At 44.6% G+C, this 17,861-nt stretch overlaps 1 pseudogene; it reads left to right on the forward strand.

The window, feature by feature from the left end:
* Positions 1-365: 365 nt before the first annotated feature.
* Positions 366-520, forward strand: LOC144586176 (U1 spliceosomal RNA; annotated as a pseudogene).
* The last annotated feature ends 17,341 nt before the right edge of the window (positions 521-17,861 follow it).

Here is a 17,861-nt window from a genome sequence, read left to right on the forward strand (position 1 = left end):
AAACTAAATTTTACATTTTAAAATGACAGTACCAGGCAGTCCCAGGTCTCTCTCCCAGCTCTCTAACTGCTTGGACTAGCAAGGAAGCAGACAAGCAGCCTCTTCACTAACTGAAAGTTTGAATTTCCCTGCCTTCCCCGCATATTAGGTCCGCTAATATCTGTGCACTGGAGGATTGTGGGAGGAACATTCCAGCCCCTGATGGGGGTCCTGTGGGGCACCCCAAAACACTGAGTAGGTCTCTTGGCCTCTTTCAGGACTGAGGCTGTGCAGCCCTGTTCTGATCAGGAGGTGCAGCCAGGGGGGTCACCATGCCTTTGGGGGATAGGGCACAGAAAGGGGAAGAATTTTCAGGGGCCATTCTAACTCATACCTGGCAGGGGAGATACCATTATTGTAAAAGTGGTTTTGCCAGGGCAAGGCTCATCTATTGCACTTTGGATGTGCTGACCCCTACGATTTCCCCAAATGTGGGAAAATCAACTGCCTAAGTGGGGGACTATGTTTATGGTTTCCCCTGGTCTTTCTAGAATCACCCTTTCCCATTTGGTCCTTGGCTGTTTTCACTGCCTGCTGTCATAGGCCTGTTGGCCTTGCTGTTTTTCCAGGTGGGCTGCAGGAAGCAGATCCTGGAAAGCTAGCAGTGCAGAATGGTGGGGTCCAAACAGCAAGCAGTCTCTGGTGCCAGTTCAGAGGCCTCCCAGCATGGCAGTGGGAGGCTTCTGGGTGGTGGTAACTGAACCCCCTTTTTTTTTACTGTATTTACTCCATAAGATGCACATAATGTCTCTCCCTCTATTGGGGGGGGAGTGCATCTTATGGAGCGAAAAATACGGTAGACAGTGCGGACCACTGACACTATCTGAGTTTCCATAATAAGTGCTAGATCCAGATGGACCCCCAAGTTGCAAAACTCACTCTTTGTGGTAAAAGTCACCCCCCAAAAGAGAGGGAGTTTCCCAAACCATCAATGATGGGGCCACTCATCTTCAGGACTTCCATCTTGTCCGGGTTCAGCCTCAGACCATTCACTTGCATCCATTGCAATACAACCTCCAAACAGTGCTGAAAGCACAAAAATATGACAGTAGGTCAATGGCAGCCTTCTCATGCTTCAACTAATTCTGGTTGCTAGACAGAGACCAGAATCCTGCATGGATCTTATATCTATACTTGCTGTTGTTTAGTCATTAAGTTGTGTCCAGACCCCATGGACCAGAGCATGCCAGGCCCTCCTGTCTTCCACTGCCTCCTGGAGTTGGGTCAAATTCATGTTGGTAGCTTCAATGACACTGTCCAACCATCTTGTCCTATGTCGTCCCCTTCTCCTCTTGCCTTCACACTTTCTTAACATCAGGGTCCTTTCCAGGGAGTCTTCTCTTCTCATGAGATGGCCAAAGTACTGGAGCCTCAGCTTCAGGATCTGTCCTTCCAGTGAGCACTCAGGGTTGATTTCCTTCAGAATGGATAGGTTTGTACTCGCTGCAGTCCAGGGGACTCTCAGGAGTCTCCTCTAGCATCACAGTTCAAAAGCATCAACTCTTCAGCGGTCAGCCTTCTTTATGCTCCAGCTCTCACTTCCATAGATTGCTACTGGAAAAACCATAGCTTTGACTATGCAGACCTTTGTCGGCAAAGTGATGTCTCTGCTTTTTAAGATGCTGTCTAGGTTTCTCATCACTTTCCTCCCAAGAAGCAGGCATCTTTGAATTTTGTGGCTGCTGTCACCATCTATAGTGATCATGCAGCCCTGGAAAGTAAAATCTGTCACTACCTCCATATCTTCCCCTTGTATGTGTCATGAGGTGATGGGACCAGTGGCCATGATCTTAGTTTTTTTGATGTTGAGTTTCAGACCATTTTTTGCGCTCTGCTCTTTCACCCTCATTAAACGGTTCTTTAATTCCTCCTCCCTTTCTGCCATCAGAGTGGTATTGTCTGCATATCTGAGATTACTGATATTTCCTCCGGCAGTCTTAATTCTGACTTGGGATTCCTCCAGTCCAGCCTTTTGCATGATGTATTCTTTATATAAGTTAAATAAGCAGGGAGACAATATATATGTATACTAGATGAATCATATGTATTTCCTCTGCTCACTGATAAGGTGCCAGATAGATGGTGATCACATGTAGAATCACATTCCCAACCCGTATGAGTTAGAGGTTGAGTCTGTTTTGGAAAGAGACTCCCTGTAATAGTGCAGTCTTGGTTTGATATTTTTTGACAAAGCAGGCATCTGCTTATGTTGCTTTAACTTATATACTGTACTGCCTGACAGTATATAAATCTGAAGGTGTGTTATTTAAAAGAAAAGAAATGTGAAGTCATATGGCAGTGTAATAAAGAACCTAGTAGCAACCTTTTCTTAAATTCCACCATATGTGTATGTTTAAAAAATAAAACTCTTTTTTAAAATTTGCTCTTGTTTACAATCTTGACTTACCATTTTTATAGCTAGCAGTCATGAGACTTTATGCCCATGGAGGCCACTGGTCAGTGCTAAACCACCATAGCAAACAGGGCAGTGTGACATCAGCCCTTAACTGTGTCAAAGCAGCCATTGAACAATGAGCACGGGCTATTTTCCTGGGCTGGATGTAGAAAACCTCCAAAGAAAAGAGTCCATATTCACGGCATGATGACAACCCAAAAATTAGTGCCGTGCCCTAGGGGTGGTTATCATTTGAGAGGCAGCACACATCGGTCGAGAAAGTTTCATTGGCTTGTGTTTCATTTAGAGACAGGTTTGGATCCCGGATCTGCTTTGGGTTGGCAGAAGGGCTCTGCTTGAGAGAGCTTCCTTGTGGGATTTTCAAGGATCCCCCTCCCCTTGCACCACAGCATGGCCAATTTAGAAGAGCCTTCCCATCATTTGTGTAGCCCTTGAGGAGGGCTATGGAGGCTGCCACAGAGACGAAAGGCTGAAGACAACCCCCGGCCCTCCATCTGCCAGCCCAGTGACACCCACCTACACCTGGATCCACTGCATTTAGCACAAACCAGAGGGCAGGTATTTGGATCTCATTGAAATAAATGGCACTCAGCAGATCACTTGGGTGGCTTATTTTTGGATTTCAGCAAGAACCAAATTAGATCTTTTGTCAATTCATTTTTTTAAAAGGCTAAATGAACACATTGGCCTAAATCCTGTCTAAGACAAACACAAAGAAAATTGCACACGTCGTTCTTCCCTCTCTCTCCCTCTGTCCGCCATACTGCCAGTCTTGTGACCAGCAGGTATACAATCCTTTCCTTGACCAGAATTTGTGGGGCAGTGAGACAGATGGCCAGCTACAAAAGGACAATTATTTGAGCTATTGCTCTCTCTCTCTCTCTCTCTCTCTCCAATCTGTACAGGATTTTGGCTTCTGTGATGAAAATGAGGCCTTTGGGACCACGTAATTTAACTATATGCCTAAAGTTAGTATGTTTTTATTAAGAGAATAAATTTGTCATCTCTCTTGGCTTCCTAGTGGTTTGGAGTGTGCTCTGTGTAACAAAAGCAGGGAATCTTTAAAAAAAGGTTCTGCAACTGTTTCAAAATGGATAGCATTAGCAATACAAATATATCCATTGGTTAATAGTCTTTGTTATTAAGCATCAGAATCATTGTATTTTCAGTTTTCATTATTCTAGCTGCTCCTTAATTTGCAAAGGGCATATTTTTTTTCTTCCCTGCCCCCGATATAACAATTCATTATTTTAATTAATAAAATAATCCAAAGCAATTTCCCTTGAACATGTATTTAAATATACAGAGTTCTGATTCACTTCCTCTGCCAAATATGTTTTAGTGAGGTCAGGATTGTGTGTTCCTGCAGAAGTTGTTGGTTGTAATCCTCATAATCCTTCCCTATTGGCTGCTTGAGGCTGATGGGATTTGAAAACGAACATCTGAAAACCACACATTCCCATCCCTGCTATATTTGATGGTGGAATTGTGAAGGGAAGTTGGGGGGGGGGAATAAAAATAATGCTACTCTGTAAAAATACTTTATGCCATAAATTTTCCATTTTCCGTGTTTACACCACAGTGTACCATTATAATCACAGAGAAAAGAAGATTATAATGAAAATGCTGACACAGTTCTAGCTGTACTATTGTTGCCGGCAACACAGTAATATTCAAGCGGGACAATAATCCTTCACTGACCTTGACATGTTTATCATCTTCAGCAATTCTGTTGTTCTCTCTGTAAAAATGTGACAGCTTGCAGTAAGAAATCAACCTCATACATCAAGACGGTATTGAATACAAGTTTTGGTACAGAACATGAAACCTACTTCAGGCTGCATATAAAACAGGCTTTTGAGGAAACATGAAGACCATAACAATGGGTGAGATGAATTATTCACAGTGTTTGAAATGGACAGTGCGATAGCATAGCACTGCCCTCTGTTATGATACCAGGGGTCTAGACAGCATTAGAGCTTGGAAAGTTTCTTTGAGAAATATTTTGCTCCACTCCCATAAGCACAAAAGTAGTTTAGTTGCCTTTGTAGTTATCATTTGGCAAAGTAGCCATGTCTCCTTTTTCTCATAAGTAGTTTTAAAAAATTAGATATCTGATTGATGGAATGTGAAGCACAACACAGGCCAGCATTTGAACCAGGTTTTCTTCCCTCACTAGGCTGTATCCCTAGAATAATAAAAGTAAAGTTAAAAATTACAGTTACACTGCAGCATGAATAAATAAACCCAGTTACACCTTCATTATTGGAAAAGGGAATTAAATTATGAGTAACCTGTGAATTCTAACTGGTTCTTTTTAACAACTTACAACCAGCTACCAGACATTGTTTTATAGTGTCTTGGCTGTGGTGCTGGCCGAAAGCTTACTTCATTCCAGGGATGATGGTAAGGTTTTGGGTCCAAGTTCCAAGTCTGAGTCTTTGGTACCAAGTCCCAAGTCTCAAGCCCCAGGTCAGGGTGCCTGTTAAAAACAACAGAAAAAAAAGGAGAGGTGGGTATATTCCAAGCTACGAGTCAAATCCAAGTTCATTGGGGGGGGGGGGATTTTGAGTCCAAGTTGAATCCCCAATATGACTTAAGTCCAACTCAACAGCAGGTTTCTAGATCTGCAGAGATATGAAGACAATCAGTCTGGCAAACTTAAGCTGTTCACTAAAACCTACTAGAAACAAGATTGCCAAATTTCCCAGTAGTATTGACTGCAGGTATGATTTTAAGAACAATGGGCTATATCTCATATATATTTCCATGCTGAGAAAAGTTTCACCTCCTAATTTCTGAACACGACACACTTATTACAGGCACAAGAATGGGCCAGATTATTCTGTTTCTGGTAAATTGCCAAGCCTAGTGTTTAATGCTGACAGCCTGCTGTCTGTTTTTAAAGCATTTAACGTTTAGGGACCTCAGAGAAGCAGAAATCAAGAAGAGGTGGCAAGAATACACAGAGGAATTATACCAGAAAGATTTGGATATCCCAGACAACCCAGATAGTGCAGTTGCTGACCTAGAGCCAGACATCCTGGAGAGTGAAGTCAAGTGGGCCTTAGAAAGCCTGGCTAACAACAAAGCCAGTGGAGGTGATGGCATCCCAGTGGAACTATTTAAAATCTTAAAGGATGATGCTGTTAAGGTGCTACATTCAATATGCCAGCAAGTTTGGAAAACTCAACAGTGGCCAGAGGACTGGAAACAATCAGTCTACATCCCAATCCCAAAGAAGGGCAGTGCCAAAGAATGCTCCAACTACCATACAATTGTACTCATTTCCCACGCTAGCAAGGTTATGCTCAAAATCCTCCAAGGCAAGCTTCAGCAGTATGTGGACCGAGAAATCCCAGAAGTACAAACTGGATTCCGAAGGGGCAGAGGAACTAGAGACCAAATTGCTAACATGCGCTGGATTATGGAGAAAGCCAGAGAGTTCCAGAAAAACATCTACTTCTGCTTCATGGACTATGCAAAAGCCTTTGACTGTGTAGACCACATCAAACTATGGCAAGTCCTTAAAGAAATGGGAGTGCCTCACCACCTTATCTATCTCCTGAGAAACCTATATGTGGGACAGGAGGCAACAGAACTGGATATGGAACAACTGATTGGTTCAAAATTGGGCAAGGAGTACGACAAGGCTGTATATTGTCTCCCTGCTTATTTAACTTATATGCAGAATACATCATGCGAAAGGCCGGATTGGAGGAATCCCAAACTGAAATTAAGATTGCCGGAAGAAATATCAACAGCCTCTGATATGCAGATGATACCACTCTGATGGCAGAAAGTAAGGAGGAATTAAGGACCCATGTAATGAGGGTGTGGCGATCCCCTCTGAAGCCCCTATTCCCCCAGGCCTTCACGAGGTTCTCGCCCTTCTTCTTTCTTCGCTGCCACCAGGTATTGCTGCTTCAATACCATTTCATCAACGAGACACGTGTGCTTTTAAAACTTAAATCATTTATTAGATCAGGGAAGCTAACATATGATTAATATTCAATAAGTAAATCACATGTTGCTAATCACTTGTATTTGAATCAGATCTACTTTAACTTTAAAACTCTATTAACTCTCTGTTCCATTCAGCGTTCTCACAGACCTCTAACTCACTCTAAGTTCACTTTTAAGTTTCACACAGTCTCTCACTCACAGAATCTCTCTTCATACTCCATACACCAGCCTTTATATCCAGCCCCCTCCCCCGCTTGGCTCCACCTTCCGTCCTCTCATTGGCTCCTACTCCACTGTTCTGCTGTGACGGACTGATGAGGGCAGGGCTGTTCGCTACAGAGGGTGAATGAGGAGAGTGCAAAAAACGGTCTGAAACTCAACATCAAAAAAACTAAGATCATGGCCACTGGTCCCATCACCTCCTGGGAAATAGAAGGGGAAGATATGGAGGCAGTGACAGATTTTACTTTGTTGGGCTCCATGATCACTGCAGATGGAGACAGCAGCCATGAAATTAAAAGACGCCTGCTTCTTGGGAGGAAAGCAATGACAAACCTTGACAGCATCTTAAAAAGCAGAGACATCACCTTGCCAACAAAAGTCCGAATAGTCAAAGCTATGGTTTTTCCTGTAGTGTTGTATGGAAGTGAGAGCTGGACCATAAAGAAAGCTGACCGCCGAAGAATTGATGCTTTTGAATTGTGGTGTTGGAGGAGGCTCTTGAGAGTCCCCGGGACTGCAAGGAGAACAAACCTATACATTCTAAAGGAAATCAACCCTGAGTGCTCACTGGAAGGACAGATCCTGAAGCTGGGGCTCCAATACTCTGGTCATCTCATGAGAAGAGAAGACTCCCTGGAAAAGACGCTGATGTTGGGAAAGTGTGAAGGCAGGAGGAGAAGGGGATGACAGAGGATGAGATGGTTGGACAGTGTCATTGAAGCAACCAACATGAATTTAACCCAACTCTGGGAGGCAGTGGAAGACAGGAGGGCTTGGCGTGCTCTGGTCCATGGGGTCACGAAGAGTCGGACATGACTAAACGACTAAAGAACAACAACAAAGAACAACATAGTGAAAACAATGTGATCAGTTTGACAATAGTGGGTGGGACTTCTGCGGTAGTAAATCACCATTCCCCTGTTGCCAGTGTTGCAGAGTTTGAAATTTCCGGTAAAACTCTCTTTTGCTATGCAGTAGAAGTACAGAGACCCACAGAGGAGAACAGCTACAAGTTCCTCAGACTCTACTCATTAACTGGCACTTAAAGTCTCAATAACTTACTCTGAGATTTGTAGGGGAAAGAATAAAAAAAACACTTCTTAACAGTTGCTTGAAATTATACTTGTGCGTGCTGTTTCTTTACTGGACATATGCTTAGCAACCAACTGAACAGATCAACAGCAAACAAAACAATTGACACCAACCTGGAATAGAGAAACTTACTAGTGAGGTGAGGCTTTCTTTGAATTCGAAGGCTGGAAGGAATGATTGATCAGTGCTGAATACACAATCAGTCCAGAAAAGTCCCTCCCAGTCACATAAACTACAGGCAGCATGTAAGGTTGCAAGCAAAACAGCAACAGACAGCACCACTGTGAATTTCGGTGTTAACCTCCCCTGTTGTGTATTTTTCCTGCTCAGTATTCCACCAGAAAATGGCCCTTGCAGATGTAATCAAACCAGGTGGGGTTTCCATGACAACCCCTTCTGCAGATGGGCTGATCATAACTGCCTCTTCTCCTTTAGTGGAGGAATCCAGGGAGTTAATGAAGCAAGAGAAAAATGCCATTTAGAAAAGTATAAAATTTTGCTGTAAAACCTGCTCCAGAAGAAGAGAGGGCCCGTGCTTCAGTCACCTGCCAGATGAATCTATTGTCAAGGAATTTTTAAGGACGCAGTAGACTTAGCAGTCAGGCTCAATTCTGCTTGATGAAATAATATAAATAAGAAAAGAGACATCAGTCAAGACCTTGATACACCTTGGCTAAAATCCTGTTTGCATAAAGTTATGTTTGGGTTAAAAAAAATTTTTAAATGGCCACCAGATTGCTGTTGCCAGTCCCAGTCCTGGTCATGGCAATCCAGCAGTGATTTTTGACATTTAAAAGCTCCTCCCAACCCAAGGGTCCCCAGGATAAAAGAGAGGCAAATAATCTCATGAGGCTTTAAAATAGATTATTATGATGCTATGTCACTTTGAGTCAGCCTAAAGTAATGAAAATTGTGAGTTTAGCAAATCTTGTTTCTATTTCAAGAGAGAGTTAAACAATCTTGGTACATTTAGACTTCCCTCTCCCCGCCCCCCATGGCCACTGTTCACATTTCTTTTTTATTTTATTTATTTATTTGTTTATTTATTTAACTTATATGCTGCCCACACTACCCAAAGGTCTCTGAGTGGCTTAAAATGTGGGCATTAATTGCATTCCCATAATCCACGAGGGACATGGTGGTGCTGCAGGTTAAATCGCAGAAGCCTCTGTGCCGCAAGGTCAGAAGACCAGGAATCGTAAGATCGAATCCACGCGACAGAGTGAGCTCCCATAGCTTGTTCCAGCTCCTGCCCAACCTAGCAGTTTGAAAGCATGTAAAAATGCAAGTAGATAGATAGGTACCACCTCGGTGGGAAGGTCACAGTGTTCCGTGCCTAATTGCACTGGCCACGTGACCACGGAAACTGTCTACGGACAAACGCTGGCTCTGTGGCTTGGAAATGGGGATGAGCACCACCCCCAGAGTCGGATACGACTGGATTAAATGTCAAGGGAAACCTTGACCTTTACCTTAAACCACACCATTTCTAGATTGGTATTGAGGCTGCAATTCTACCTAAGTCTGTGAGGTTGCAAACACCCTTGGATAGAGTAGGGATTTACACCTAATAGCTTAGTGGTTTAGGTATCTGGCTGCAGAGTCAGAGGTTGGGAGCCCATTCCCTGCTGTGCACAGAGGCAGCCTGTGTAGCCTTGGGCAAGCTGCACCGTCCCAGCATTCCCCCAGAAGGGAATGGTAAACCAATTCTGAGTACAGTGGGGTCTCGACCTACGGAATTAATCCATATTGGAACGGAGTCCATAGGTCGAAAAGTACACAGGTCGAAAATGCATTGCCCATAGGAATGCACTGAAAACCATTTAATCCGTACCCGCCCAAGAAACCCCCCCCACACACACATACAAAATTAAAATAAAATTTTCAAAACAAAAACTTACCTTTCTGAAGCCTTCCAGGGGTCCCTCGCCGCCGCCATCGCCGCTGCTGGAGGACTCTCTGAGGGCTTCGGCACGGCTGCCGGAGGCCTCTCGGAGCTCCCCCCCACCAACGCAGGCTTTCCCAGGGTGGACGGGCCTATCAGGGGAGGGCTTCCCCCGGTAGGCCTGGTCTACTGCCTGGGAAAGCCTGGTAGGCCGGGCCTACTGGGGGAAGCCCTCCCCTGGTAGGCCCAGTCTACCAAGCTTTCCTGGACAGAAGACCAGGCCTATCAGGGGAGGGCTTCCCCCGGTAGGCCTGGTCTACTGCCTGGGAAAGCCTGGTAGGCCGGGCCTACTGGGGGAAGCCCTCCCCTGGTAGGCCCAGTCTACCAAGCTTTCCTGGACAGAAGACCAGGCCTATCAGGGGAGGGCTTCCCCCGGTAGGCCTGGTCTACTGCCTGGGAAAGCCTGGTAGGCCGGGCCTACTGGGGGAAGCCCTCCCCTGGTAGGCCCAGTCTACCAAGCTTTCCCGGACAGAAGACCGGGCCTACCAGGGGAAGCCCTCCCCTGGTAGGCCCATCCACCCTGGGAAAGCCGGCGTCGGGGCGGGGACCTCCGGAGGCCTTCCCTGCCGCCATGGGAGGCCTCTTGGAGGTCCCCCGCCACCACCAATAGTGCTATCGGCGGCGGCGAGGACCTCCAAGAGGCCTCCCATGGCGGCAGGGAAGGCCTCCGGAGGTCCCCCGCCACTGCTGGGAGTCTTCGGGGGCTCAAAGGGCTTTCCTCCTAACATCGGAGGAAGCTGTTTGAGACCTCCAAAAGCAAAAAGGCAGGGAGAAAGGGCTGGAAATTCAAATTTCCTGCCCTTTCTCCCTGCCTTTTTGCTTTCGGAGGTCTGAAACACCTTCCTCCGATGTCAGGAGGAAAGCCCTTTGAGATCTCTGAAGGCTCCCAGCAGCAGCGGCGGTGGCGGGGGACCTCCGGATACCTTCCAAGGCTTCTCCGGAAGGCATCCGGAGGTGTCCCCCCCGCCACTGCTGCTGCTGGGAGCCGAGCTGTGCTTGGCTATCCCAGCCATGCTTGGACTCCTGGACAGTACAAGAGTCTGAGCATGGCTGGGATCGTCCGGTGTGGCTCGGCTCCCAGCAGCGGTGGCGGCAGGGGACCTCCGGATGCCCTCCAGAGAACCCTTGGAAGGCATCTGGAGGTTTCCCCCCCACTGCCACCGATAGTGGCTCCGAAACACTATCGGCGGTGGGGGGACTTCTGAGATGCCTCCCATGGCGGCGGAGCAGCCCTGGAAGGTATCAGGAGGCACGACCTGCAGCCTACTGACTGGAAGGGGGAGGCGGGGAAAGCGCCCAATTTGAATATGGCGCTTTCCCTGCCTCCCCCTTCTGGTAGGTAGGTTGATTCTCCGGCTGCAAGTCAAAGTGAAACTTTGCAGCTGGAGAAGTCCGTAGGTCGCAAAGTACGTAAGTGGAGCCGACCGTAAGTCGAGACTCCACTGTATTCTGTACCTGGAAAATGCTGGAAAGGGTTGCCGTACGTCAGAACTAACTTGGCAGCACATGATTATTATGAAAATAAGCATCCTAAGGTTGGACTGCAAGGCTACAATTCTGTTCAGTTATTTAGACTGAAGAGTGTGACCAGACGGCTGCAAAGGCATGGCCTAAATGCACTGGAAAGAGTTACTTTAATGGGAGCGATCTCCCTTCAAGCGACCCCTTCATCTGCTGAGGAATCACTCCTGCCTGGTCTCAAGACATTGAAGCTCTAGAAACCCTGCAGCTGGGCCAAAAAAGGTCCAGCCTGATCATGGATCAAGTTTGGGCTATAGTGCATGCATTTCCTTGCATTGTGTGATCACTGGGAAACAGATTGCACCAAACCACTCCATGTGTAGTCAAAATTGTGGTCTATTTCCCCATGTAATTGTATCCTAAGACCCCTTCCAAAAAGCAGGAAGTAATTCTACCTAAATTGTCAAAATTCATCTCCACAAGGATGTTTGTATGTTGCTGAATATTTATTAGCTGGAATTAAGAGTTTGCTTAACCCTGAAACTTACCAGGACTGACGATTTTAAAGTAGCGCATTCTTGTAGCCAAAGAAATGTGCTTAGTGATTCCTTTTTTTCTCTGGCTAACCTCATCCAAGTGAGAGTGCTTGAAGGGGAATGTGAATGCTAAATTTTCTTCTTTGATGGCCAGAGCAAGGAACATGGCTATCTTCACATTGTCCTCGGGGCTATCACAACAGGCTGTTGCGAGAAAACCACCCACAGTTAAAAAACCAGGGCAGGTCAGCCTAAGGGGTGCTTATGTTGTGAGTAACTCCATAATGAAATTGACTTGTCTGCACAAATGTCATAACTTGCCCAATCCTTTTGGGAGTGCTTTTTCAAAAGGCAGAAGTAAACTGTAAAAACAATTTTCTCTTTCCAGAAATATCATAGGACAACAGAATCATTTCACAAGGGATTTTATACAAGCCAAGAAATTAACTCTTGTCCTTAATTTTGCAAGGGGGTTGTATGTGGTTTTAAAATTATTATTACGCATCTTCTCCCCAGAGATGGTAAGAATGGAAAATAGAAGAGTTGTATCCTAAAACGAATGTACAGTAGTATAGAAAATTGAAGAGTTGTATCCCAAAATGAATTCAGAGACATTAAGAATAGACTTCATTCTGTGTAATTTACAATGGGTGAAATTATCTTATATATTGCTCGGACAAAATCATGATACATTATAGACAACAAAAACTGTGAAATGTAAAATATCCCATTAACTCGCATCTGCTTTGGAGTTTAGAAATCTGTGCCATCAAAACACTTGCAACTTATGGTGGCCCAAAGAATGAGTGACCTCCAGAAAGATCGTTTGTCCACATCCCTACTCAGCTCTTGCAAACTAAAGCTTAATGGAGTCAATCCACCTCATATTTGGTCTTCCTTTTCTCCTGCTGTCTTCAACTTTTCCTTGGTATTATTGTCTTTCCTAGCGAGTCTACTCTTCTCGTGACACATCTGAAGTACAATAGCCTCAGTTTCAGCATTTTTTGTCTCTAGAGATAGTTCTGGCTTGGTGTGATCCAGGACACTTGTTTGTCTTGCTGGCAGTCCAGCTCTAGTTAGTTCTGTGCCATCAATTCAGAACTGAGTTATAGCAACCCCCTAACAGGGCTTTCAAAGTAAGTGAGATATTTAAGGAATGGTTTTAACAGTCACGTTCCCCAGTGAGTTTCGATGGCCAAATGGGGATTCAAACCCTGGTCTCCAGAGCCCTAGTCCCTCATTCTACCCACTAGACCACACTGGGTATTAGTCCAACACTACTAACATCTGATTTCTATGTGATTATGGATTAAGATGCTCACTCAGATGTACATCTTCATGCATATCCAACAGAAAGTAATACACTGAAAGCTGTGTTCAGCTGTTCACCTGAATGCACTTCAGACTAAACCGCACTGTTGTGGATCTTGCAAATAATATGTGGTGGAAGCCCCCTTTCATATTGAAACTGCACTCCCAGTTTTATGGGAAGGAAGATGACTTTCCAATTATGCCAGCTTCTTGTCCACAGACATCGGGGGGGCCACCCTACCAAGAACGGGCAACAGGCTGCTAATTCTTGGGGGCAGCAGTAAGGTCCATTCCTCCAGAGTTCTCTGAGCATTCCTCTGTTGAAAAAGCAGTGTGTCCCTCACAGCTTATCCTGCACCACCCCCAACTAATCTGCTACTTTCAGTGCTAGTAAAGAAGTCCTGGAGCCAGTGTTGAAGTCAAGATTCAGTCAGCCCCTGTACACTGTCCTTTTTATCCAATGGCAAAATGATTTAGGTCAGCTCTGTTTGAAGTGTCTCAAAACCATGAGCAGTATCCAAATGCAGCTCATTTCTCTGAACTCTTTTGTAACTTTATTGTTTTCAGGGGTAAAATTAAAGTATATCAAGATGAGGATATAGCCGCCAGGTAGCTGCATTTGCTATTAAATTCGCCTAGAGTGGTCACATTCTCAGACCAATATTCTCAATGGACAACTCTTAACATAGAAAAAAAATCATACAAAACCCATGTCTTGGGGATTCTGAGAGTTTTAGGCATTTCGCTGAAACAGTCAAAATGGTCAGAACCAGAAACACATTCATCAGCTAGATAGGTTAACTCTTTACGACCCATACAAACTGGGAGAGTCTGGGAGCTGTAAGCCAAAGAAGCTACATTTCTATCCCATATAAATGGGGGTGGAAGAAGAAGGCAAAGGGCAGTAGGGGGAGTGTAATGGGCTTCTCACCTTGGTGTATTGTGGTGGGAAAAGACACCAGTGTGAAAGAAAGCATCTGAAGGCAGGAGGGAAGAGAGGGGGTTCTAGGGTGAGGATGGGGGGTCATGAGCTTTTAGCCCAGCCAAACCTAGGCACATTTGCTATTTCTCCATCTGCCCCTCTTCCAACCTGCCTGCCTGAGGTCTAGTCTGCCTTCAGGAACTCATATTCCTAAACAATAATATCACCTCCTTTAAAATTAATTGAAATTTGTTATATGGCAGGAAATTCTGGAGGAATATTTGCCTGATACATTCCAAATGGAACTTTCTTCACTTTTCCGTTTGTGGCTAGGAAGATTTCCTCAGCCATAGGCTTCATGAACTGCAGACTCTCATTGCTACTCAAAATGATCTTTATTAGGGTCAGGGAACAATGTATGAAGGCAGGTAATACTCAAAATCGCCTAGAGTGGTCTTATAGGCCAGATGGGCGGGGTATAAATCAAATAAATGAATAAAATAAATAAATAAATAAAGTCTCGAAATGGAAACGGATCAGTTTTTTTACTGCACTTATTTAAGCATGGGTCCCCACCCCGCAGGAACAGCCCAGACCAGTTTTTGCCTCTCCCCCTGTATGCAGCGCATCTGCTTCTGGCGCCTTACTCCCACCTGGAGCCTCACACTCTTTTTCTGTGCCCTCAGGCTTACCTGCCACCCGGGTCAGAGAATCATAGCGCTGGAAGGGGCCCCTAAGGCCATTGAGTCCTACGCCCTCCTTTGAATCCAAGTCAAAGCAAATCTGACATATGGTGGTCCGGTTTTCTCTTGAATGCCTCCGTCGTTGGCGTGCTCACTACCTCCTGAGGTAACTGATTCCATTGTCGTACTGCTCTAACAATAAAGAAGTTTTTCCTGATATTCAGCCTAAATTTGGCTTCCTGTAGCTTGATCCCCTTGTTGCATGTCCTCCATTCTGGGATGATCGAGAGCAGATTGTCCTCCTTCTCATCTGTATGACAGCTTTACAGGTCTTTGAAAAGTGCCATCATATCTCCCCTGAGCCTTCTTTTCCCAAGGCTAAACATGCCCAGTTCTCTCAGTGTTTCCTCATAGGGCATAGCTATGGGGAAACATCGCTAAACGGAACGGAAAAGCCCATTGTTCCAAATGGGCCCAAAACTCACCGTTCTGCGATGTTTCCCCATGTTCCGGTGACCATTTTGGGTGTTCCGGCGGCCATTTTGGGTGTTCCAGCGGCCATTTTGGGTGTTCTGGTGACCATTTTGGGTGTTCCAGTGGCCATTTTGGTTGTTCCGGTGGCCATTTTGGAACCGCCGAACAGCTGTTCCCTCATCGCAATGCGATAAAACATCGGTATGCGATCGCATTAGCGATTCCAAAATCCGCATCGCTATGCGGATTCATCGTTAAACAGTGCGCTAGTTATGCGAGGCACCACTGTAAGTGCACCAGATGGCACTGATCCAAAGATGGCCCACTGAGTTGTGTACCCCTCATACAGCAAAACAAAAGAGAGAGAGAGAGAGAGAGAGAGAGAATTAGAATTTGGCATGTATCCACTCCTGCTCTGCTCACCTAAAGTCTTCTATTCGTTGAACTGCCAGGGAAAAAATTCCCCCTTCATTGCAACCACCGGGCATCCTTAAGTCTGCTCTGGAATCCTGGGCAACTGTTGTTTTTTATTATGCTTTGTTTTTGGTTGCTACAGAGACAATGAGATCTGATTAAGATGCATTATGCTAAATTTAATTAAAAGGATGACAATTAAGGATCTTGAACAAATGTTCTACTGCTACCCACTGGGCACTTAATTTGTGGTTAGATGCTGCTGCATCTGTCTGTCCACTAGGTAATACTACCTGATTTGGTTTCTGTTGACAACCCAGTTGAACAATGAAGTGGGTTGTGATCCCATCTATCTAAGCATTACCATATTTCTCTGTACTTTTACCCAGGGTGGAATCTGGGTTTTCAATAGAGTTGGGAGGAAAACCAAGTGACTACTAAATCCAACAATTTACTGTTTCCTAGTCTAGTGTTTGTCTTCTCTCTGTCTCACAGCAGTCTTCTACAGAGCAGTTCTGTCAAGGAAGAATTGGGGTATGCTGAGCAAAACAGGGGTACCCTGAACCTCCAAGGTCGTTGCAGAGAAGAAAAACCTGAGACAACAGCTTCTTCCTTAAAGCTTATATTACATATGTATAGTCTTTACAAAATGCCCCAACAGCATGTCCTCTAGCAAATCTCCAAACTCTCCACACCTCATGTGTGTTCCTCTGTACAATATATAGTACATATGACCAATCAGGCAACATTACCTCATCTCAGGTGATGTCATGTGAATTGCATCAGCCTTCTGCCTAGTCCGCATGACTCCGCTTTAGGCACCGCTGTACAATATGGCTGGTTAACAACTTCCTTTACACATTCTGTCTAAAATATCAATTTCTCCTATTACAATCCTTGTAATTTCCTAACAAGTCCTCCATTGCAGAGTCTTTTTTACCGATTACAGTAGGTTTTGAGGGTGCAAAGGGACCTGCCACAGGTGGGAGCCTGGCAGGCCTTACTGGGAGGAGCATTCCATAGGTGGACATACTTGTCTTTCTTTTGTTGATGTCCTGTGAGCTTCTCTTACAAGAGTTATGTGGAAGAAGTCCTCAATTAGTTGTTCTCAGAATCGGAGCAGGTTTATGATGAGACAAGCTTTCCTTCAAGCGCTGGGGTCCCAATCTATTTGTTCAAAACAAAAGTTTGAACTGAGACTAGAAACCTATTGGTAGGTTGTGAAACCAGACCAGAATGGGCATTATATGATCTTTGGGTCTTCATGAGCAATCTCTCTGTTGTCTTTGGCACTGGACGCATTTTCTGAAAGGTCTTCAATGGCATTTGCCCTTAATCTGCCCTGGGGGTTACTACAGCATAAACCACTGAAGCCAGGTTGTCTCTATGCAGAGAGGGATAGAGCAGGCTCAAATCTGATGAAAGGTACTATGTTGGATATTTTCCAAAAGTGGATGAACCTGCCGGTTCTGCATCTCCAAATAAACGTAGAAATATAAAAGCTTGAAAGCATATGCCTTTACACTAACATCCTACTGCTAATGCTAATTTTAAAATGAATTCCCAATTGCTTGTAGTGAATTTTTAAGATTTATTCTGTTATATTAAATATTAAAAAGTATCAATAACATGTTAGCGTTACTTTAAACACAAATTAAGACGACTAAAAGGGGCCCAAAATGGCAACCAAGTGATTTTGAAAAACTAATAATGTGAAATAGCATTCATTGCTCAGCCCATCAGCATCCTTTTTAATGGTATTGGTTAAGCAACAATTTTTTAAAATTCCTTGGATTTTTAAATTTGAATTAAGTACAACAAATTAATGTTTAGTGAAATATTTCCAAGCTGTATGCACCCATATTTGTCTTGCACCTAGTAAATTCAATCCAGGACACCATAATTCCTTCAGTATGTCATCTTAAAACAGTTATCAGCTACCCTCAGAGATAGTATAATGCTCATTTTCCTCACCTCACCTTGCCCTTAATTTATTTTTTTCCCGACCCACCCACATATTCAGCCTCTTAAAGAGCCCCAGAGAAGTCAAACACATGATCACAACTTTGCAACATCTGGGTGGAGACAAATAAAACTGCGACTGCAGAGTGGCTTTTGAATATTGTCAGATGAAAGCCAGTGATTACATAACACACAATGCATATGTGCTCTGCAATAATTAATTAAATCGTGTGTCAGAATAAGTGGGTGATGATTATAATCACGGCAAGAAAACTTGAAAGAGTGCCATGAACGGAGATAATAATAGAACAGGCTTTTAAATCATGTGTTAAGTTTGAGGAGTTAAAATAATTACACCCTCTGGGCAGCGTTCCGACCTCAGCCCCACTACAGTCTAACTCCTGAGAGGATTTTTATG

Source organism: Pogona vitticeps, chromosome 1 (genome assembly GCF_051106095.1).
Source record: "Pogona vitticeps strain Pit_001003342236 chromosome 1, PviZW2.1, whole genome shotgun sequence".
Lineage (NCBI taxonomy): Eukaryota > Metazoa > Chordata > Lepidosauria > Squamata > Agamidae > Pogona > Pogona vitticeps.